General features: G+C 39.8%; 1 long non-coding RNA gene across 4 annotated transcripts in view; it reads left to right on the top strand.

The window, feature by feature from the left end:
- LOC307192065 overlaps positions 1–24,618 on the top strand; it is a 238,336-nt gene that overhangs the window by 28,369 nt on the left and 185,349 nt on the right. For all 4 annotated transcript variants that reach the window (XR_013829952.1, XR_013829953.1, XR_013829954.1 and 1 more), the window contains exon 2: positions 1,012–1,143. This is a non-coding gene — a long non-coding RNA (uncharacterized lncRNA). The remainder of the gene's footprint in view (positions 1–1,011; positions 1,144–24,618) is intronic.

Raw genomic sequence — 24,618 nt, 5'->3', positions numbered from 1 at the left:
GAGAGGATTTATTTCATTTGACTCTTTAATACGGGAATTCTTTAAACGGCAAGCGAATGAAGGGTATACCAGGTAACTGGGAATGCAGGAAGAGCTCCGGGGGCAGGGCCAGGTAGCCATGTGTGAAGGGAGGACAGCTGGAGAGAGTGCCGGGGAGGGATTGAGTCCATCCAGCACAGTGAACTGCTGCAGGACACCAATCTGTCTTCCAAGAGTTCTCATGCCAGCAGGCCACGAGAGCTGATAAGAGTGCCCAGAATTGCTCCAGCCATTTTCAAGGGCAGTTTTACAATCTAAAAGATGGTATTGTAAAGCTGGAGGGATTGACTTGGTCTGCAACACCTTAACAAGTTGTTGTGCTGTTTGACAGAGAAACTTTTAAATTAAAGTTACTCCAGTGTTTTCCACAAAGACCAAAGGCATCAACTTGAGGTTTCTCAAAGGTCAGCGTTGACTTTGGTCTGCTGTAAACCCAGAGGATGAATCTGGTGGATTGAAGGGTTTATCTTGGATAGTGAAATTAGACATACGTTAGTACATTTCTTTTTACTGTTACTTTTCCTTCAAAATGTTTTAATATTACCAGGTGTCCTCCACTGCTTTAATTGGCTGTCTAACTATTGTCAGTTAGAAAAAGTTAATCCTTGTAAATTCACCGGTCAGTGTGGTGTTTCGATAGCTTTGCTGTCTGGGTCCATCCTTCCTTCCTTCCTTCCTTTCCTTCCTTCCTTCCTTTCCTTCCTTCCTTCCTTCCTTTCCTTCCTTCCTTCCTTCCTTCCTTCCTTCCTTCCTTCCTTTCCTTCCTTCCTTCCTTCCTCCCTTCCTCCCTTCCTCCCTCCCTCCCTTCTTTCTTTTTCCTTCTTTTCTTCAGATTCATGGTATAAAATTCTTCCTCTATTTAAAGCTAATGGGACTAGAATATGAAAACTAATACAGAAATGTAGACTTTCGGTTCAACATAATAATTTGATGACACATATTTAGCACCTTCTTTTCTGATCTCTCCATTAGAAAAAATAGAGAAACGTCAGATTGGGCACTCAAAAGAAGAAGAGAAAAGAAAGAAAATAAAAGAAGAAAAGAAAGGATACCCACTATTCACCAAAGAGAAAGTTGGAGGGAATTCAGGAATATAGAATCCAGGTGAGCCCTAACCTAGGTGAAAATCAACCAGCTTGACTTTTATCTCATGCAAAGGAAGAACCTATGTGGGACTTAAAAGGACAGAAATCCACAGGTACCCTTAAGATTAAGAGAGAAGGGAGATGGAGATGACAGTAAGCCTGGGAAGGCCAGAAGGGAACTTGAGGCTTTACAGTTGCCATCCTCAGAACTGCAGGCCCTGGCCCTCAGCCTGCCTACACTTTGCCTGGATGGTGCCCTAACTAAAATTTAACATTGAGACAGTGAGCTCCATTTAAGAGCAGTTGTCTACAATTAGAGAAAGGGAGAAATGTCCCAGCTATCTTTGGGCTACTGAAAGAAATATGATTATAACACAAGATTAGTGTAACCTTCCTTTAGCCAGAACTTTAGGAAGTGGCAGCTCTGACTTAATTTGGTGAGGAAGGCCTGTTGAGTGAAGTGGGAGCTTGTACACATCACTAAGGCAGTCACACCAGTAAGAGAAGTGGGTGGTACCCAGCTAACTCCGGGTTCCCACCATATATAAGTCACAGCGTGGGTCTTCTGGTTATGGTTCTGTCTCTACTGATCACAGATAGAAAATGGACTTTGAATACAATTAAGCTGTTAAAAGTAAAGCCCCTCTGGTTTTGTTTGGAACTGTAAATTGTGTCCTGGGACAATTTCTGGTTCAACTCGTGTTAAGTAACAGCACTAAACAAGCAGGGATTACCATTTAAAGGATGAGTAAACTGCAAGGAAAAAAAATCATTCTCCCCCCTCCCCAGCTTTTTTGAGGTATAATAGACAAATAAGTTTGTAAGATATTTAAAGTGTACAACATAACAATTTGATACATTATTCATTGTGAAAGGATTCCCCCCACTGAGTTAATGCCTCCATCACCTCAGATCTATTTTTTTTTTTGGTGAGAACATTTAAATTTTAATCTTAGCACATTTTAATTATGCAATACAGTGTTATCAACTATAGTTATTGTGTTATATATTAGATCCTCAGAGGAAGACAGATACCTCATGGTATCGCTTAAATGTAGAATCTAAAAAAAAAAAAAGTTGAACTTTGCCAGGGGCTGAGGGTGGGGAAGATAGAGAGATGTTGGTAAAAGGGAACAAACTTTAAGTTATAAAAATAACATTTATGGAAACATTTATTAGTTCCAAACACAGGCACTAGTATAAGGAATTTAGAGGAAATATTCCATCACCACTCCCACCCCAGGAAATAAACTTACTAGAAGATTAATAGTAAAATGTTTTTTAAAATATATTGAATTGTTTTCTTAACTGATGCTAAACTACATCAATTACATAAAGTAAAGCTTGACTTCAGATTTTTTAAATTCCCCAAATTAAAATATAATAGAGGCAGTGAAGCATAGATTCACTACTTCAACAAAATAGTGGAATAAAAGTCAAATACTGAAAATTTTTCTGTAGCTTAGAGGAAAAGTATGACATAATTATGATGGAGAAAAGATAGAGACAAGGAGGAAATGCCTAGGAGATCAATATATTTATAATAGAAATTCATATTATTCACAAGGCATGTGAAAAAGGAGCAAAAATTATTAAATCATTGAACAAAATTCCCTGAGTTAAAAATTTGATTTTTAGGTTATGACAGAGGAAAAAAATTAATGAAGGAATTGGACATAAACATATTTTAATTTCTTATAATGTAAAAATTCTATAAGCATACAACAGGGAAAGAAAAATAAGTTGCTAAACAAAAGGAGAGAAAAATCCAGTTGACCTCAGACATCTCAGTAACAAATATTATTAGATAGTATGAGTCATGTCTGTAGTTTTCAGTGAAAAGAAAATATTCTTGACCTAGAATTCTATATCCATTGAAACTATCATTCATTTATGAAAGGAACAGAAACACGTTCTCAGTCCTGAAAGTTTTACAACATAATATATTTCTTCTAAGTGATTAGCTTTCTCATATACTAGCAATAACCAGTTTAAATCTATAATAGAAAAAGATCTTTTTATTAAGCAACAAAAGTATAGTATAAAATACCTAGGAATAATCTAATGAGAGGTGTGCACAGTATGGTAATACGATCCATTCAGCAAGTATTTATTTAATATTTACCAGGTTTGTAATGTTGAAAGCATAATGAGGGACACATAAGAAAACTTGAATATGAATACCAAGCTCCTAAATGAGAAAAGTCAACATTGAAAATATATCAGTTATCCTCCAAATGTGTCTATGATCTGTTTATCTGTCATATATGTTTGTATGTATGTATGTATCTATCTACTAATTAAACTCTTCTGTGATTATTTTAGGATTGAGGGAGAGATTTGGAGAGATACTTATGTTGATGTATAAATGAGCGTATGATGGGAAAGGTTTTTTTTTGAAAGAATAAGACTAATTTTGGAGGGAGAGGCACAGAGAATTTTTTTTTAATTACAGAACTTTTATAATTAAAATATTCAAGGGCTGGTATGAGCCCAAGATAAAAGTGAAATAGAACACAGTCAAGTTCATAAAGGGTGCCAAGTGTGTGTGTTAGAATTATTTTATTTTATTTATTTTTCAGTTTTTAAAATTTATTTATTTTATTCATTTATATATATTTTTTTGGCTGCGTTGGCTCTTCGTAGCTGCAGGCGGGCTTTCTCTAGTTGTGGCGAGCGGGGGCTACTCTTCGTTGCGGTGCGTGGGCTTCTCATTGTGGTGGCTTCTCGTTGCGGAGCACGGGCTCTAGGCATGCAGGCTTCAGTAGTTGTGGCTCGTGGGCTCTAGAGCTCAGGCTCAGTAGTTGTGGTCCACGAGCTTAGTTGCTGCGTGGCATGTGTGATCTTCCCGGACCAGGGCTCGAACCCATGTGCCCTGCGTTGGCAGGGTTAAGTGGATTCTTAACCACTGGGCCACCCGGGAAGCCCTAGAATTCTTTCAGTATTTGATTAAAGTGTGCTTTCATATTAATGGGGAGAGTGGATGGTGTTAAGGTTAGGCTACCTGGTTTAAAAAGATGTAACTGTTAGAAGAATACTGGCAAATGTTTCTCTAATTCCTGAGTGAAGAACTATTTTTTTAAACATGACTCCCAAGTTAAAAACTTTAAAGGAAAAAAAATTGATGGGTTAAACATCCATGACAGTGACATAAAACTGTCCACCAATCTCAGCCTCCTCTTCACATAGTATAGAGTATGGTGGGAAGCAGCTGTCCAATCAGCTACATTTTCCAACACACTTGCATTGAGGAGAGGGCACATGACTGTTTCTCACCAGTGGAGTATGTGTGTGAGAGGGGTTATTTCTGGGCCGAGGTGCCTATAGACCTCTACATTCTCTACATCTGTTTGCCAACTCAATGCATAGGCATCAAACCTATTTATTTTGTGACACCACAGAATGAAAAGACCTGGGCCTAAAATCCCTGCATGCAAGAAAGCTGCCCATTGACCAGGAAATTGTGGAATATTCATACAGTGGCATACAATTCAGCAATAAAATGGAATGAATATTTAACAACATATGAATATTTAGTATGTTGTTAAATATTATGATAAATATCAATATCATGTTAAAATATGTTAAATATCAATAGATCATTCCAAATGTCCATCAACAGGTGAAAAAAAAATAAACTGTGGTCTATTCATAGCTAAGCAATCATGAACCTTTTATGTCAAAACTCCTAGGCTTGAGGGAAAGATTAAGACAGTGCCAAAAGCACTGCCCACATCTATTTACTTCAAATGATTTATTTCCAAAATATGCTCTTACTATCTTATAGGTATAGGTAATTGGTTAGACCATAGAAAGGAGACCACATTGAAGGTCTGCACTCCCTTTGTGGTCTACTTAGCGTTGCTCTCAATTGCTCATCTGGCAAATGGAGATAATAAACATGTAGGGTTTATATGAGTATAGAAATAATGTTCAAGAAGCAACTAGCACATAGTAGACAATAAATAAAGGCAGATAAAATTATTATCATTATTAGTGATGTTGTTATGACAGTACTTTCTTGCCAGTTGATCCAGAAAATGCTTTTTAATATTAAGGGTATATGCATGAATCTTCCCTTCTCAGGACATTAGGCCTAAGTTTTGGTATTAAAAAAAAGGAATATTAATAAAATGAGTAACAAAGGCTTTGGTTGAGTCTTAATCTTTCGCTTAGATCTGTTTGAACTTTGTTGTCCTTGGAGGTCCATTATGCTTTACATTGGAGAAAGAAGTAGCCAGCTGGCTCCTTTCAAAAGCGCTGCCATGTTTCATAGTAGTTAGATTCATACCTAGAGCTCCAAAAGGAAGGACAAGATTTAGGTGGGTGGGATTGGGAATGGATGTTGACGTGGGAAGGGTTGAAGTCAAGGTCAGAGTTACTTTCAGCAACAAATATCTAAGCGCATTCTCCCTTACAAATGTTTTTATTTTCCAAAACACTCCCCTCAAATGGCTATGGTCATTATTCCGGCAACACTCAGTTCCATTTCTCATACAAGGAGACATGTAAGATGTAGTAATAACCTCTGGAATAACCCTATACACATTAACTTCTCTTTCTATATTCCATTTTTTTTTTTTTTTGGTGATTGCACCAGCCATTCACCCAGTTCTCATAACAGTAAACATGGGAGTCAACCTTACCTCTCTCTTTTTTCACTACACACACACACACACACACACACACACACACACACACAGAGAGAGAGAGAGAGAGAGAGAGAGACACACATCTGGTAAATCACCAAGGTGCATCAGTCCGAGATCTCCCCATGCCCACTGCCACTCCCAACTCTGGGCCACTCACATCTCCTTGATAAATTACTTTTCTTCCTTCCAGTCTTGCCTTCACTTACATCCAGCCTCCACTTGGCAGCCAGAGTATTCTTCTGAAAAGGCAAATCTGATGATATCATTTCATTACTTAAAGTATTAAATGGCTTTCCATTTCCAGCATTCTAAAATCTCAACACACTTGAAATCTTACTGGTTACTCTATGACTCACCCTTCACCATTTGCTGCCTTATACTTGGCCCACCCTTATTTAAGTACTTCCTGTCACCTGGAGATGTTGGTGCCTCTTAGCCTCTGGGTCTTTTAATATGTTATTCCCTCTGCCTGGAATACAGTACCTGATGGCCGGTGGTTGGCAGTTGGATCATTGTGATGATTAATTTTATGTCATCTTGATTGGACTAAGGGATGCCCAAATAACTGGTAAAACGTTTCTGGATGTATCTGTGAGGATGTTTCTGAAGGAGATTAGCGTCAAATAGGTAGACTGAGTAAAGAAAACCACCTTCCCCAGTGTGGTGGGCATCAGTCAGTCAGTTGAAGGCCTGAATAGAGCAAAAGCCTGAGGAAGGGTGAAGTTGCTCTTTGTGCTTGTTCAGCCGTCTTCTCCTTCCTTCAGACATAAGCACTCCTGCTTCTCAGGCCTTCAGTCTCAGGCTGAATTATACCCCCAGTTTTCCTGGTTCTCCATCTTGCAGATCTTCTCAGTTTCCATAATTGTGTGAGCCATTACCTATAATGAATCTCCTCGTGTACATCCTATTGGTTCTATTTCTCCAGAGATCCCTGACTAATACAGCCACACACCTCAATACAGGTGTGTCTTAGGTTCCTTTAGATGTATATAACATCAAAAAAAAAAAAGCCCTCCCATACGCACATCCAGGTCCAACTCATAACCTACTTTTATTGCCAGCTCCCTCACCCAGAAAGGATGGCATTCCCTAGTGCCCAAAAGCATGGCCCAAAGAAGAGACACCACACTTCCTTTTTGTGCAACTCTTTGGGTGTGGCTGTGGTTCTTACTGGCCCCCACTAAAGGTGCCCAGCTGGTTTACCTCTCTGATTCAACCTCATCAATTATTTACACACATTCAAAATTCAAACTGACACAAGACCAATCATAACAGGCATTTAGTTTTTTCAGTCCTAGAAATTTCTTCAGATCATCTAAAAGGAGCCTCAGCTCCTGATTAATAAAAATTGGGGAAACCAGGTCCTAAAAGAATTTCTCAGGATTTCTGCTGATTCAGCATTCTCCACTGCCCCATTGCAGACTTGGTCACGTCTCACTTATCCCAGGGCCCTTAATTTTGATGTTTCTTCCTCCTGGAAGATTTCTCTGACCCCCCACCCTTGGTCTTGCTAGGTTCCCCCACCAAGTGTTCCTAAATACCTTTTACTTCCCTGTGACGTTCTCTGTGCTAGACTATTTCGGGCCTGTGCTCTGAGCTTCCTGAAGGCTGAGTGTGTATTTGTCAAGGCCCTCACTGTATCCGCAGGACCTGGCATATGGCGGCTACACAATAAATAGAGCTGAACAAATAAATACAACAAATTGTGGCAAGAATAGAGATTGCATTAAAAGTTTATCTCCACTTTTCCCCTTTATCCCCAGGAGACCCCATCCTCCAGAATTTAAAGAAGAAAGTTGAACCCTTCTCACATTAAGCCTATCTTAAAAGCTGCTTTTAGAAACTCCAGTGCACACTCACACACCATTATATGTTATTTCAGGCTGGTGTAATAATAAAACTGTCAATCCTATGAATAAGAACTGTTTCTTTACTTGGATTCTTGCTCATGTTCGTGTATATTTATGTATTACTAGAAAAGCAGCATTCTTAAGATTTCTTAGATTGTTTTGATAAGATGTGACTCTACTTTTCCCAGCCTTTCTTATTATAAGAATCTTTAACAAGCACTTTAAAACAGTTTGCACATGCTACCTTACATTTTCATGTGATATAAAGTATAGTACAATCCTTTATTTTTAAAGGATTTTCTTGATAATATTTAAATAATGAAACTATTTCTGCTTGTGTAATGCTCTTTGTGCAAATAGAGTAGTTGTCAGTGTTTATACATGGGAAACACACCGATTCTTTAGTTTCTGGTGAGGGATAATTATCAATGATTATTATTTATAGGCAAAATTTTTAAACCATATATGTTTAATTTAAAGTACTTCTTTATTTAGGGGTGTTAGCTACAAGAGCCTTTGTTGTTGTTGTTAGGAAAAAAAGGTTTCGATGTTGGCTAATCTGGTAGTTTGTTTAATGCCTAAATTCACGTGACCTTTAAAAAAAAAAGAAACAGTTTAAGCCATTGAGTGAAGATGGGTGGCTCCACAAAGGGCAAAAGTCTTGTGTGTAAGACCACAGGGAGCCCTGTCCCCGTGACCGCCACTGCCTTATTGATCTTAGCTAGAAAAGTGGACCAAAGGTAGTGGCTTCTTCTGGCCATCACAGGCTGCCTTTGAACAGTGTGATTCAGGGAGGAAGTAGAAACAGAGTGCTCTCTATCTCCACTGAAAAATGAAAAATGATCGGGAAAAAAATGGAGACACAGCAGAAAGAACACGTGGGATTTCAGACAACAGGCTAAGTCTTGGTCCTCCCTTCCCCACGCACCTCCCTCCACCATCTTCTCATGCTCTTCCCTTCCTGTCACTGTTGACTGTGAACTTCTGTTTTGTAAGTCAGTGCAGGGGAACAGTGGAGCATGATGGTGAGTTCCTTACCACCTCATTCATTCCGTGCTCATTCATGAGCACAGAATCCCAATGTGTAGGAGTTTGGTGAGGCTCATTGTATGGACAAGGTATGTTATGTTTACAACTAAGGGGAGACGCTGACATCCCTGAGAGCCCATGTTTTCTGTTCAAACCAGAAAGAAGGCAATTGCGTTCTAAGGCACAACCAACCAAGGAATCCTAGCGTATCCTTTCTTAGCCCTGGTACTTCCCTGTAGTAGCCAACCACATACACTGAAAATGATGACATTGAAGGAGAGGGAAAAATAGGGCAACCTATTGATCTCTTTCCTTTCTGTCCTTCCTTACTCATCAATAAGCCAAAGGTAGAGAGTGTTGGTAAAGTGTGCACTTATCACAAAATAAAATAAAAGTAGTTGAGTTGGTTTTGTGCAGTGTTTCTGAAGTGCTGGTAAGAATGAAATACATATGCACCTAGAAGGTGCAGAATATGAATTGTCTAATTTTGGTGATTTCAAGTAGGAGTTAAATGCTCTGATATTTACATCTAAAACTCTGACTGCACAGTGGTAAAATTCATGCCAATAATTAAAATGTTTAATTTTGTTTTACCTTAAAACCACATTAAGGGACTTTCCTGGTGGTCCAGTGGTTAAGAATCCATGCTTCCACTGCAGTAGACATGGGTTTGATCCCCGGTTGGGGAACTAGGATCCCACATGCCTCACAGTGCAGCCAAAAAAAAAAAAAAAAAAAAAAAAACCCCTTTCTAAAAAAACCCAAACAAACAAAAAAACGTTAAATAGCAAATGAAAATAAAACAAGTTGAGAGAGACCATCGACAAAAGGAAAGGGCTTTATATTTTAGTACTTTTAATGGCACCTTCCCCTGTTCTTTGAACAAGGAGTCCTGTATTCTTATTTTTCACTGATCTGCACAAATCATGTAGCTAGCCCTGCTTGAGAGAGAAGACAAAGAAAAAGTCAGATCTTCACCGTGGTAGCCCCAGCGGTGGGCTGTAACCCACTGTTATGCTGATGTTCACTTCAGAGTTCTCTAAGCATTGCTGTCATAGCTCTTTCACTTGTAGCCTTGGTTTCTCAGCAGCTCCTGAACTTACCTCTTGGCTTAAAGACTTACTTACTTACATTATTGCTGGAGCGCTCCCCCTGTTCTGGATTCCAGTTGTAATTTAGCAACTTTCAAAGGGACATAGAGATCTCTGGACATTTTTAATTAATTCATTCATTTATTCATTAAGTAAATATTGAGAACCTGTGTTATGGTAAACACTGTCCTATGTGAACTTCTATGGACTGAAGTATGCCCTCTCAAGTTCCTATGTTGAAACCCTAATCCCCTACACGATGATATTTGGAGGTGAGGCCTTTGGAAGGTAATTAGGTTTGGATGAGATCATGAGGGTGGGATCCTTGTGATAGAATTAGTGCCCTTATAAGAAGAGATCAAAGAGCTTTCTCTCTCTCCCTCTCTCTTCGTCCTGTGAGGACACAGCAAGAGGGCTCTCACCAGAACCCAACCATGCTAATACCCTGATCTCAGATTTTCCAGCCTCCAGAGCTGTGAAGAGTAAATGTCTCTTGTTTAAACCACCCCATCTATGATATTTTGTTATAACAGCTGACTAAGACATGAACAAATGTGGTTCCTACCTTTGTGGGAGAAATGAGCATTAACGAAATAAACACAAAATTAAACACCAACTAAAACTGTAGAAAGTGCTCTAAAGAAAAATTACAGGGTACCGAGGAACAATGAATGGGTGACCTGATTTAGATAGGGGTGTCATAGGAAGATGGTGATTATTTAGGGAACAGCGCTCCAGACAGAAGGAACAACACGTGTGAAAGTGAAAAGCATTTCGTGTGGAGGAAACTGACAGAAGGTCTCTGTGCCTGTAAGTGTAAACACCAGGGTAGGACTGTGGTGGGCTCCTATTGTGCTTTTTTTCCCTTAAGTTCTGTTTTCTTTTATACCTTTTATATTGCTGTAACTATGTGTGATAAAGTAAGTCTTAGTAAATGAAATACAGAGTAACCATACTTTCTGGACTTGAAACCAAAGACAAAATCAATGAAATGCAAATGTGCCCAAGGACTCTGACATTTTGTACGTGATTTGGTACGAGGCACTTTTCTCTTTGTACATCAGCGATTTCATCTTAACCTGTATATAGCAAGAGCCACCTTTAACATGAGAGACAATGCAAATGAAGCCCCTGACACGGGCCTTACAAAGAATAGTGCTCAGCCAATGACAGTTAATGTTAATATTATGAGGAGGCCAGGACAGAATATTTGGGATCTAGACTATCTCCTGACAGGCTGGGATCCATAGCTATGTGCTTTGTAGCTATAACATACAGCGTGGTCAATATCATATATCTCTTATTGTTACTGACTACCAGGTACTACATGTTAGTATTGTGATAAGCCAAATATTCTCTTCAACAAGGAAATTCAGAAAGCATAGACCTTGTCAATCCAATTTCAAACACAAAGTAACTGAATTAGCCCTGCCACTCTAAAACTCCGATGCACACTGTGCTTAAAATGGCTATTCTGGGAGGCACTGAAGAATCTAATGCCTAATCAGTGAGTTTTATTTCATAGGATGAAACACTTAAGTTATCCAAAGGGGAAGAATGAACTCCCCCGTAAACTCATGTTTGTCACTGACCATCTGCCTATAATCGGAGTCAGGTGATTGCAGAGATCTCTCTTCACACATGGAAACAGCCTGGTGAGCTCAGTGATGTATATCAGACACTGTGAGTACTGCCCACATATTCCTCAGGGGCTTCATGTGTCAAAAGCAAGACAAAGCTCTCTAGTCCTCTTAACTGAACCTTGAATGATCCGTTCACCTAGTTATTCAACAAATACTGATTGAGTATCTATAATCAGTGTGCTAGGTACCGTTCTAGGTACTGGGGTAGAATATCTCATGATCTTTCCAAAGCAGTGCCTAACCTCTGAAACTATCCTATGCACTCAGTCTTGGAAACCACAGCACCAATTTCCATTACAAACAAGGGTTATGCATGAAGACAAAGAGTTGAACCAAATTTTTTATGCTAAGATGTTGCTTTACAGAATTTTCTGTAGAATGGGCGATTTTTCTCCCACTTGCCAGGCTGGCAAACTGGCAAAAAAAAATACCTCTTATTTAATCATATCAAATTATCCAGTCCTCCTTTATAGAACTTACCACATTGTATTTCTTACCACATTGTATATTCATTATAGAATAAAAGTCACCTGAAAACTATGTACCTCACATAGAAGGTGTTCTTTAAGTGTTTGGTGAATTAAGAGTTAACAGAAAACTAACAGTTTAATGAATGAATTTGCTCAGTGTTGAGATGTGTGTACCTTATGCTCTCAAGTAAATTTCAAATACTGGAATATATATAATCAAGCAAGATGTCTCTAAGCCTACTGCACTTCTACTCAACCGGCCATACCCCACATTTCAGTCTGAAAAAGTAGTCAGTGGAAACAAAGGAGGTCATATAGAGATTTGCAAAAATAGTTCTAAGTTTATGAAAGTTAAGTTGGATCTACTGAAATAAGAGAATTTTGAAAGGGAACCAACATGTTGTGTTTTATAAACAAAGCTTCAAAATGCTTAGCAATAAAAATTTAGATTGTAAGCAATATATCGAATCATTTAAGCAAGGTTTGCAAATGAAAGCCTTTGATCAAATGTAGCCTGCAGAAGAGTTTTATTTTTCACATAAAAAAAAAAAGTTGCATTTGAATCTCCTTAGGTGGGGCCTGCATTCCTTTGTTTCGCCACCACCTCTACCATTGCCTATTGCCCTTAAACTCTGCCGTTTGTATTGGTGTCTGGTCCCTAAAAGCATTTGCGTTTGGGTCTGGTTCCTCTTAGCCTTAGGGCAAAAAGCCATCCCATTTCACAGAGAATTCATCATTAACCTAAAACTGTTAAGATAAAGCTATAGCTAATTAGCGTGAGGAAGGTTTTCTTGTTAGCATGAGGAAGGTTCTCTTGTTTGGTTTAGATCAGGATTTGAAAGAGAGGACATATACCCAAATCCCTTCCCTATATTAAAACATAAAAAAGAAGAAAAATCTGGATGTTAAAAGCTATAATTCTTTGAACTCTTAAAATGTTAATAAAACCATAAGGCTTTTAAATATTTTATCTATAGCACTCACTATTGCTAAAATGAAGTCATCTCTTAAATCAGAACCTTATGATAGGGTGCTGCTTTGCTAGTTAAAGAGATGGTGCAAACCAGGGGGAGGGAGAGGCCACCTTCACCAGCAGTGGACAGTGGGACTTGTTCTGGGTTGGACGCCGCCTGTGCGTAGCACCTAATGAAGACCAGCAGTGGCACATCTGCCAGGTCAGTGGACAGATGTTCAAAAAGGAGTTTGGCAGCAGCCCACTGTCCAAACCATGCAGAGCTGACGTGCCACCTGTGTTGCACGCTCCCCTCCCCTTGCTGTCTCACCTGCCCAGGGGGCATCCCTGCTGCCAGTTGGCCTTCCTGTGGGATAACAACACTATAGGACCTGCAGGCACTGAGCCACTCATGGTCAAACATCCTTGAACCCTAGGTTCCCTCCCTCTCCCACTTCCGCTCTTGTGGTTCAGGCTTTTACCCAGCTGACTCCTGACCTTGACCTGTGCTCCATTTTCAGCCTAGTTCTTCCCAGATGGGCACCCAGCTAACTGTCACATGTTATCACTTTTTCTTTCGTTTTCAACTTCTGGTTTACTTTATAATTTCATTTTTAAGCTTTGGAAAATAGGGTATAGCTAAGTTATTCTGTTCCTAGCTGTACTAAAGCTCCACGATGGAAGAGCTTCTTCTCCAGAAACTGATACTAGACTGTTTCGGAAATGATGCTAGTACTTCACAAACATCACAGGGTACCACGGGGATTATAAAACGTCCAAGGACAGAATAGAAACAGAACTATTTATCCAAGAGAGAATCTTGGTTTTTTCTCGAGAGGATCATTTTATACATTTATTCAGGTGTAACTATTTCACAGGTAGCACCTGAAAGGCAGGGGCCATGACATATGCCCAGCTCCCTGCTTCTGTAGCATTCAGTTTTTACACATGTGGACATTCATAGAAATGGACCTAATTGTTTTCAATTGAATATATAGGACTTATATAACTGCTTGGGATCAACTAGTTGGTCTTCTACTCCATGAGGCAGTACAAAGGGCAATGCTGTTACACAGGGGCAGGAGAAATTCGGATGGGACAGTGAGTAAACATAATAAAGTGGTCGTGAGTACTATATAATTGTATTTCCTTGGGCATGACCCTGGGTATTATGCTGAAGGCCTAAAATAAATGGAGAAGAGCAGCTTAGGAGAGCCTAACTTCAACATCATGTAAGAATAGTTGGGCATAGTAATAATAGCAGCCACTGTTGTGTTTGTTGTTTGTTTTGTTTTTGTTTTTTTTATGGAACACCACTAAGGGTTAGGAACTATACTTGGTATTTTTTTCATGTATTGTATTTTTCAGACTTCACGAAAGTGCTATCATTATGTTATAGAAAAGGAAACTTCCACTAAATGAGCAGAGATTCACACCCAGGTCTCTCTGGCATCAGAGTCCACATGGCTTCAGCTTCACCAGGCTGCCCCAATTATGCTCGTGATTTAAAACCTATGGCAGTGGGAGTCCGGAAAGGAAACTGTCCATCTGATTGTGATCCAAACACCAGAAAGGCAGGAAAGATAAAAATAAAGAAGGAAGGTAGAATAGAGGGTAAGGAAGGCATCTGGGAACAGCTTTCACGAAAATAGAAGAGCAATTAAATTGATGTCTTCCAAAATGGTCTGGACTCACACACCTACAGCCCTGGCTGCTCTGTTTTATCTCATTAAATGCCTGGTTATGGATGGACAGGTTTGCCATCTGTTTAAAGAACAGTTTTCTGTTGTCCATGAACTGAGCTGCAGTGTCGAGGACAATTAAAGCGTCATTTCCACCGCCATCTCTCTCTCGGCGGGAACTCTGATATTGCTGGATCGTCGTGCCACTGCCGCACTGGCATCCGCTCCCAGCTACAATTTCACTGCTTTCCCACCTAACCTTCCCAGCAGAGGTAAGCCTTCCTGGCCAAGACGCAGGCTGTACAAGCATGAATGCCCACTCAGAAAAGAACAGAAGACAGATTAGGAATAGTTCCAGCACCCTCCTTCTTGGCAATCCCAGAGTGACGGATGCGACTTCCTGTGAAATCTAACGATAAGCTATTTTCAAAAATTCAGTTTAAAACTAGTGGGCAATGATGGGGTTTAATTTGAAAGTGACATGCTTAGAACTAGATCTGGAAGAGAAGCCAAGTGGCTTCACTTCTGACAAAGGAAAGAGATCCAGGTTGTAAATCTTTTGGGGACACCCTAAAGAGAGACCCAGAATGGTGGCTGCACTTGGAGGGTAGAGGTACAACTCCAAGACGTGGCTTTGGAATGGGAGATGGGCTCCTGTGCTCCCTGTTTTAAATCAGGACAGCATCATGCAGTGATGATAAAAATAACAGCTAGTATTTATTGGGCAGTAACTGTGAACTACGCACAGTGCCAGGTATTTATTAATCAATGTATGTAATCCTTATAACAACACTAGGATGTAAAGATTGTTATTAAGAGTATTCATAGTTTACCAATGAGGAAACTGAGGTTTAGAGTTTAATTGACCTATTTGATGTGTGGATGAGGTGAAATTTTAGACAAATCTGTTAGATAAATCTAACAGTTTGTCTTCAGATTCTGTGTCTATTGGGTAACCAATAATTTATTGTTCAGACTAGGACACTTTTGGAAGTAAAACAGGGTGCTACTGACAATTATGCCAGGGCAACAAGCATAAACCAGGACTGCCCCAAGCAAAGTTCCCTGGAAAGCCTAGTCACCCTATTCACACTGCTTCCCCAGTAAGCTGAGTCAGAGGGTAAGGATGTGTATATGACAGTATATCAGAACAGTTCATATTTACTGTTTCTGGGTGCATTGCAGTGATCTCAATTATTCTTTAGTAAATAATTCTTCTAAAGGGGATCTGGACACCTAACACTGCTTGCCTGAGCCCAGGAATTTTCTGGAAACAAAACAAAACAAAACAAAAACAAGCTCTATTCAACTCTAGAGCAAGTAGAGCAAGAAAACAATTTTTGACAACACTGGGAAAGAAAAGAATAGGCCATGACCTTATTTGCATGTTTTCTGAGAATTGGCCCCTTACAACCCCATAGGTGTGTGTGTGTGTGTGTATGTGTGTGTGTGTGTGTGTGTATAATGTGCATATGTACATAATATGTGTATATATTTACTTATAAATATATACACATAAATTCATACATATACATATTTTCGAAGTATCCGTTTTACAGTTTATCATGTTGTTATTTCTGAGTTCCACTGCATTTCAGACTGGTTTGGGTCATTCAGAAATCTTTCAGCAAGTTGTCAAATGTTGATTTCTGTCACTTCTTTAGTGTTAATGTTGAGTTTGGATTTAGTGCGTATTTCCTTCTCTCTGTTATGACTGTGTACCTAATACATTCTACTAAAGACCTCTATGATCTCTGTCAGAAATCCCATTGTCTCCAAGTGAGTATTCACTAATGTTTATGCCATAAGGAACTCATTGTGAATGAGATCCAGTGGAAAAAAAGAAATTGAAGTGACAGTATCATAAATACAAACATTATTACAGTTTGTATCAACAAGATGCTTTAAGTTTCTTTTTCACTGAAATTCATCTTTAAAAATCTGAGTTCACATACATTCTGGTAACTCTGTCTTTGTCCATGGGTACTAATGTCCAGCCAGTCCACCTTGAAACTCTGCTGTCTTGATGCAGCGTTAAAAGGAGCAAGATAATTAATAGGCACAAAGCTCCATGTGGATAAGAATCGTAAATCTTGTTCTCTATTGCATCCCCAGCCCCCAGCATAGTATCTGGAAAAGTGATCAGTAAGTCTCTGAATATAGTGGGCACTCAATACATGTTTGTAAATACTTACATATATTTATTCAATCATAAAACAAATTTACTGAAATTTTTCTTTCTCTTCAGAATGCCATCACATTATTCGTGATTTCTGTTTATCATTAGATCCACGGGCAGTAAAGTGTAGCTCATGCAAAAGCCACACAAAAGACAAGAAATGAGGAATTAGAAGTAAACTTGTAGTAATATTTGTTCTCTCGTAAGAAAATACAAGTTATTGTATCAATAGAATGGTCTCTATTACATTGGGTAGAGCTGCCAGGTAGCACATGAGCTCATGAGCAAGGGCAGTCCTAGTACCTAATTCCCGGCGTTCCCATGGCCCTTCACTATGTCCTCACGTAGAGCCTCTCACGTGAACAATGGAGTCCTCCCAAGTTGAGAGCAGCTCACTGTGAGAACTTGAAACTGCAGGATTGTTTCTAAGATGCTTGCAAAGATTACACCTGTTATGGGTTGAACTGAGTCCCCCCAAAAGATATGCTGAAATCCTAACCCTCAGTACCTCTAAATGTGACCTTTTTTAGAAACAGGGTCATTGCAGATGTAATTAGTTAAGATGAGGTCATTAGGGTGGGTGCTCATCCAATATGACTGGTGTTCTTAAAAGAAGGGGAAATTTGGACACAGACATGCACCGAGGGAAGGTGATGCAGAGACATGAAGAGAGAAGGCCGCTGAGTGATGACAGAGGCAGAGATTGGAGTGATGCTATCATAGCCGAGGAATGCCTGGGGCTTCCAGAAACTGGAGGAGGCAAGGAGGCATCCTCCCCTAGAAGCACCAGAGAGCCTGGCCCTGCTGGCACCTTGATTTTGGGCTTCTGGACCCCAGAACCGTGAGAGAACAAGTTTCTGTTGTTTTAAGCCACTCGGTTTGGTACGGTAGCCCTAGGAAAGTAATAAAATAGCCGACTAATTTTTCAGTTCATAAATCTTGATTGTAATATATGCTTTCTTATAGTGGACAAGTTCAATTTCATGGGTAATTCTCTTACCTGATCTCTACTGAATCGTTAGTTACCATCCTGTCTCAAGTAACCTTACCTCAAGTAACCTAGGTACAAATAACTGCCCATTGATTCTATTATATGATGCCACTGTGACCCACATCAGCACCTCCAAGACATTCTAGGAGGTGGCATGATGTGACCGGCATGACAGTTCTGGATGGGGAGGGAAGCTTTTAAGAAAAATATCTGTTTTGCTTGTCTGATAAGTTATGGCAGAAAGTAGGTTCTAAGAAGGCAAAATTTGAGAAGAAAAATATTTTTTTCTATTTTTTAGCAACACTTAGGAGAAAATTTTCAAGAAACAAAATGTGGGCCTTCATGAGCTATGTCATTATGCTATTAAAAGCACAAGTTTACTCTGAGCCCTGAATGCAATAATAATAAAAAGAGAAAAAAAATTTGCTCCAGCGTTTTTTGCTTCTTCCCCATCTCAGCAAACCTGTTCTTATCTACCATATTTTGTTGCATTGAAAAAATTTTAAATAATCTTGTGCAGGGCAGAATATTTAAGAAAAGCTATTCCTTTCTCTGTTATTGTCTTGCACAGTGATTTCAAACTCAACTATGAAATTATGTGATCCTTACCCAGCAGATTCCAAGCCATGTCAGTTTGAGTCAGCAAACCCTAGTTGTCTATTTTACGAAGGGGAGCTAGGGCCGATCTATAGCAGATGAAAGGCAGCCTCAGACACCTGATTATCTGAGACCCATGATTCAGTGATCCAAAGGATAAGGCTCCACCTGTGATCACTCGGCACTTCCTTAACCTTTGGTTCTTGCACCCATAAAAACCCATCTAAAAAAATTCCCACTTACAGTTTAAAATGAAAAAGATGCAAAGATACCTTAAGAGTGTGATTTAAGGGCAGTGTGTGTGGTTGGGTGCCCACTATCAGGAAGATTGAATTTGGCATAAATGTATTTCTATTACTTCTGGGTTGGTATCACTTAATACAGGACATAGCAGTAAATTAAGTGGTGTCTTAACCTTGGTCCCCCTTGGCTGAGAGTAGACAAAGGTTTGCATGAAGGTAGTTGGTTCTGGGGGAGGTGATCCCAGAGATCAGGAGTGAGGCACAGGGAAGAGTAAAATAAGGAAGAAAGTAAAACCAACAAGGGTCTGTTCTTAGCTTGGTTACCACTGAGGTTAACAAGGGTCTGGCCCTGCCAGGACTTTCTGAGGTGACTGCTGAACTATGGCCCAGACCTGAGCCATAGTTCAAGGGGAGGGAAGGTGGAGCATTTATCCACAGCTTGCCCTTCCCCACTTATTAAGGGTTGCCCCGCATGACATTAACTCTCTCACAATTCTGGGCTGCGTGTGGGTGAATTCCAAAGAGCTCCCCAAGAAGTCCATCTCACAGCATCAGAGTAGCTCCAGGCAGAAAACTAGAGCTAAGAGGTGCATCTGAGGTGGGCCGAAGTCAGGTTGTGTCTGTGCAAATTTAGTGCCATTGCGATGGTGATGGTGAGAGATGGGCCTTGAAGACAGGAGGCCCTGGCACACAAGAGAGGCTAGTACTGGCCATACTTTGCACCGCCCAAAGCCACCTGTGCTCTCCATGAAGTGCAAACCATTATCAAGTCTTCCAGACGGCAGCCAGCGCCTTTGCATGAAAAGCCTTGTCACAGGGAGGTTGATGCAGCAAGCTCCATCTAATCGCTCCCCCCAACCCTGAAAGCGCTCATCGCTCGCTCTCTCCCGACAGCACTGCTTATTCTAGGTTTCCTTCATTCTTGCCCAGCAGTTTAGCTGATCTCTGCTGCTTCCCAGGTAGAGAGACATAGGCCTTCATCCCTATATGTTGAATCTCTTGCCAGGCACATGTCTGACCGAGGTTGCTACAGTTGGCCGTTTACAGTTGTTGGTAGGCCTGGAAGCAGCTAGAGGCTTCATGCCTTCACCGTGTCACAGCAACTCTTGCTCTTCGTGGTAATAGGAATCAGTTATCCGCTCCAATATGGCAACTCCTTTCTTGGTTTGCTGCTCAGTTGGCACGTCGGGCCACAAATGACCAGGCAGCAGTCACAGCCTTAGGTGAGTGTCCCCAGGTGGAAGTATTTCTCTCTGACCCCAGAGACCCTAAAGTAGGAGATGGGAGTGTACATTCCGCAGGTGGGACACAGGTAGAGAGGTCACAGGAGTCATAGTGAGACGGACCAATCCTACTCCTACCCCTTGAGTCCCAAATTATTTATTCTAGGGACACATGTCCTTTGGGAAGGATTGGGGCTATATTTATTGTACATACTTTTGATGTCATGGCAGGTCCTTTCTCAAGGGGACTAACTCTCCCTTAAGCCAAGGGGTTTGTGTCTGTGAACTGCCTTAGGTCTGGAAACTGGGCAGGAGATTATACATTGTAATTGTAGTGGATGACATATGCCCTGTGCCCTTGAGCTCCCAGAGGGTACAGGGGAATCTGGAAGTTCAGTTTGTTCAGGCTCATCCACCCAATTTTCCCCATCCTAGGTCTTAGGATTCCACTCTTTTCCTCCTCGGGCTGATTTTGCCTATGTGGCCTATTGAGGAGGTATATTCAATCTCCTTTATTGTTTGACTACCATTATAATTAAATCCTCAGTCTGATTTTCATCAGAGTCTGCCTTGTAGCTGCAAAAATGAAGATCTCTTAAAATGCTACCATGGAGACCTTCTGATTTGACAGCATGTTTAGAGTTGATTGTTGGCTATCTTGAGTCATTTTATTTATATTGTTTAAGGTTTTAAAAGCAACTGATGGAGGCCAGCCAACTCCACAGTCCTTTGATGATCTCTGCTACAGTACTATTCAAGCGCCATAGGCTATGGCTTCAACCATTAACTGTACCTTCTTCCCTTTGGCCACCCTGAGAGTCTTAGGAATTGTGCGGCTACTGCAGGCCCAGAGTATTCCCAGGAGGCTGTATCAGCAATGCAGCTCTCACCACCATCTGACCAGGAAGAGATCCTAATCCAAACCTCATCCTGAGGGTCTGTTTTCTAGGGCCACTTGCAAAACTGACTGTCTTAGTCTGGGGTCCCCCAGAAAGCAGAGCTGGAGCCAAGGATTGTGTACAGGTAGTTTATTTTAGGAAGTGATTCCAAGGAACAAGAGTGGAGGCCGGGGAGAGTGAACCATGGGAAGGGTTCAGGCCAGTGCAAAGAAAAATAAGTACTTCTCCTGTCGGTCACCCTGAGGGCAACTGGGACTCCCTTCCATCAGGACCCTCGGAGAAGCCTTGCAGAATTTGCTTCAGAATTGCCCACCTGCACAATAGAAGACAGCATTTACCCACACCTGCTCCCCATTGGTCAAGAGTGCTGACTCCTTTGCATAACCAGGTTGCTGCAAGGCAGATGCCAGGCAGGTTTCCACAACATCTGTGCTGTGATCAAAAAGTGAGAGGTTTGTGGCGCTGTCGGACCAGGTACACCTGTTAGCAGCTGGTTTCCATAGCAATGTTTGGAGAAAAGGTGGGCTGAATGGATGTGAAACTGGACACAACAGGTGTCTCATACAGGGTAAACCCACTTTTAAAAGCTCTGTAAGAATTCTCTGGGCCGGGAACAAAAGAAGGAAAAAGAATTGAAGAAAATTTAACATATGTTTTATAGAGTAGTTTTGGTTTTATATATATATCTATTACCCATGACTAAAACTAAATTTTGCTGTTTTTGCTAAAATAAAACTCACATATTATTCCTCAGTAAATGCTTTGCATAGAAACAACTGAACAAGAATTTCAAAGTAATGAAATATCACTAATCCTCTGCAAACTGACATTATCTATAATCAAATTTAAAGACAACTGTACTCTCCAATAGCTCCAAATCAGAGAAAGATGATAAAAATGCTAGGTTTACTTTGTTTGGAATGTGAGTCAGCCTTTTTATTGTATGAAATAATACTGATTTCCCTCCCTAGTCAGGGTCCATTTTCTCCTTTCTAGGCCTGAGGGTGGCCATCTGCTTCTTCCATGCTTCTGTCTAGCATTTCACACAATCTAGCATAAATTCTCTGGATTCCAGAACCGTGAAGGTGATAACTTTGCACAATGCCAAGGGGAATTACATATTTGTAAACGCAGAAAGAATTTTGTACTGTGAACTTTGGGGGGGATTATTCCATCATGTTATTGAATGAATTAGTGCACGTAAAGCATTTAGAACAGAGCCAAGCACATAATAAGAGCTCAAGAAATGTTGGCTTTATCACAACTGTGATTATCATCATCATCATCCTATAGACGCAGCCAAATCTAACAGAACAATCACTAGTCTAAGGGTCAGAAGACCTTGTTTGTAGTCCTGATTTGATCATTTATCAGTCTGTGGCTTTGGTAAAGCCATTTAACCTCTCTGAGACTCAGTGTTCTTTTCTCTAAAAGGATAATAAATTCTATTTCATGGCATTGTTAGAGGATGAAATAATGTCAGTTATTTGTGATTTGTGGATTTCAAAGTGCTATACCAGGATATAGGTATTTCCAACCCACTGTTGGTTTTGACCAACTCTCTCATTGCTGGTGATGCTGGTGGCCAAGAGCAGGGCCTGGATTCCGCAAAACCCCAAATAACTCTATTGTATGTAATGACGTTTATTCCGCTCACCCTTCTGACTCTTGATTCCATGTGAAATAAATACTTCTTTGAGTTCCACTTACTAATTTGGTTCCTCTACCTCAGACAAAAAAATATCTGTGTCTTTACTTCTAGAATTCCTCTTTTCCCACTGAAGCAATCTGAGATTTAATTCTAAATAGTCCAACAAATTGCAAGAATTGTAACTTGTTTCTTTTCCTACTTTATTCTTTTTGGCACTTTCCATATTTTCCAGAATGGGAATATTATTGTTTATAATCAGAAAAAATATTTAATGAAAAGCCAAAGACCAACATGCATTTCATTCACATATATGAATTTCTAATCAGAGATTTAAAGATTAATCTATAAATCTCTGCAGGTGAGATAAACTGAGTATTGTTTTTGAATGACACAAGACAACAGAGTGCCCAGCAGGAATATATTATAGGCAAATTTTTATTTCTGTAAAGGAAAGAAACGACTTTTAGAGTGAAATTACAAAGTATATTTGGTTTATTTTTTCCTGTGCTGTGTGTAACTAAATCGGGCAGCTTACCACCCCAGTAGTAGTCTTTTCTCCCAAGTTTAGCTCAGGTTTTTACATTGAATTATTCAGGAATAACCCTTTTTATAAACTGCTGAGATGAATGAACAGTAAATATAAGTTTGTAAAGGCTGACCCTTTAGGGTTTCAACTGTCAACGCAGGAAATACAACAAATGGCTAATATAGCAGATGAGAAGGCAGCAGTAGACTCCACTGTGAAATACTGTACTTGTTATTGCCTTTCGTATGATCTTCCTAAAAGACAACACAGTACCGCCTAATCAATTGAAATCATATTAAGCAGAAATCCAGGCTCAAAATGAGAGCCAGCAAAGACAAGATGAGATCCGGGAAAATCTGACAAAGGCCAATGATTCAACTGAGCCTACAGCAGTTATTAATAAAATATTCAGTACAATGGGGGGAAGGACTGTTTCAGTTCAAATCCTGTGGAATGAGCATTGAGACAAAACATAAAATGATGTTCTTTTCCATCTAATTTTTGCTGGGTGTATATGGAATTTATTTAGTTACTCTTTTACAAGCCTTTAAAATGAGAATAGCAGAAGCCTTCAATTTCCAATGACTATAAGAAAATCTTTTGGAAAATGTAAGTAATTTGTTTTTCAGAGTTTTCCTGGAAGCACCTTGAAAAAAAGGTAGTCTTAGTGATTTAAGTGATCATGGTCTCTGGTGGGGACAGACCGCAGACAAGTAAACTATTATTTTAAATCTCAGTTTCCTTCTCTATAAAATAAGGATACTAAAAAATATACCTTTTAGCATTTTATTAGTATTATATTAAATAAAATAAAGGCGAGTGATTAAAATGCTTATTATTGTTATTAATCTTTACTTGGTCAGTGACATGTATTTTGACCGCCATTTACAGAAACCATGATAGAGAATGGGGATAGAAAGTCAAATAAGACAAAAGTCTTTAAAATGCTTGCTTCCTAATGCATCAAAAGTAGAATTATTCTGTGGACATATTGGCTGGAGTTCTGAGTTACTGCCCTCTGTGCCCATGTGTATGTATTCACACATTTATTTGGGCATTTTTGTGATTATGTTGAAGCAGAGGAACTGGACACCCCCTAGAAAAAATAATTCCTTCCAAATCTCTTTTGTCATCCACTAATGGAGAATTAGGCTTTTCCAGTGGAGAAGCAGTTCCACAGTTCAGAACTTCTTTGCTGCTGGGTTAGAGATCATCCCAGTCTCCCAGTCTTTTTCTTTTTTTTTTCACCAACTCACCTTGTACCCTTTAAACAATGATCCCTTCTATGTGGTCCTTCCACATAGGATGCAATTTGAGGAATTAAACCTCGACAAAGCAAAGAATTATTTGTGTCTTAGGATAAGGTGTTTGTTAAATACCTCCTCCTGCATTGAAATGGGCTTGACCTTAAGCAACCTGAAAATTTGCTGGAAGAAAATAAGTACATTCTACTAAAGATCTGTGGAATAGCAATTACTGTGAATACTAATCAAGGTGCTACTATACTGATTCTAGTAGATTGTGTCAAATAACTAAGATCATATGCAAGGGTGTAGGTGGGTGGAGGGCGGGTGCGAAGAATTAATTGGGAAGTTAGCAAGTGGCAGTTACAGCAGGAGAAAGCTACTATGCTTGAGTTAATTCGCAACCTTCAGGTTTCTCTGGTATTTTTCTCCTGAGGATAATTTTAAGGAAGAACCAAATCAAGAACCTCTTTAAAGGATCAACCACAGCAAGTTAATGCCTGTAAGAAGAACCGCTACCATGTAGATGAGGTGCAAGTAGAAAGAAATATACCTGTATCTATTTTTAGGGAC

The sequence above is a fragment of the Stenella coeruleoalba genome (genome assembly GCF_951394435.1).
Source record: "Stenella coeruleoalba genome assembly, chromosome: 9".
NCBI classification, from domain to species: Eukaryota; Metazoa; Chordata; class Mammalia; order Artiodactyla; family Delphinidae; genus Stenella; species Stenella coeruleoalba.
The sequence above is the reverse complement of the archived record's forward strand: the minus strand, read 5'-3'. Positions and strand labels throughout refer to the sequence as shown.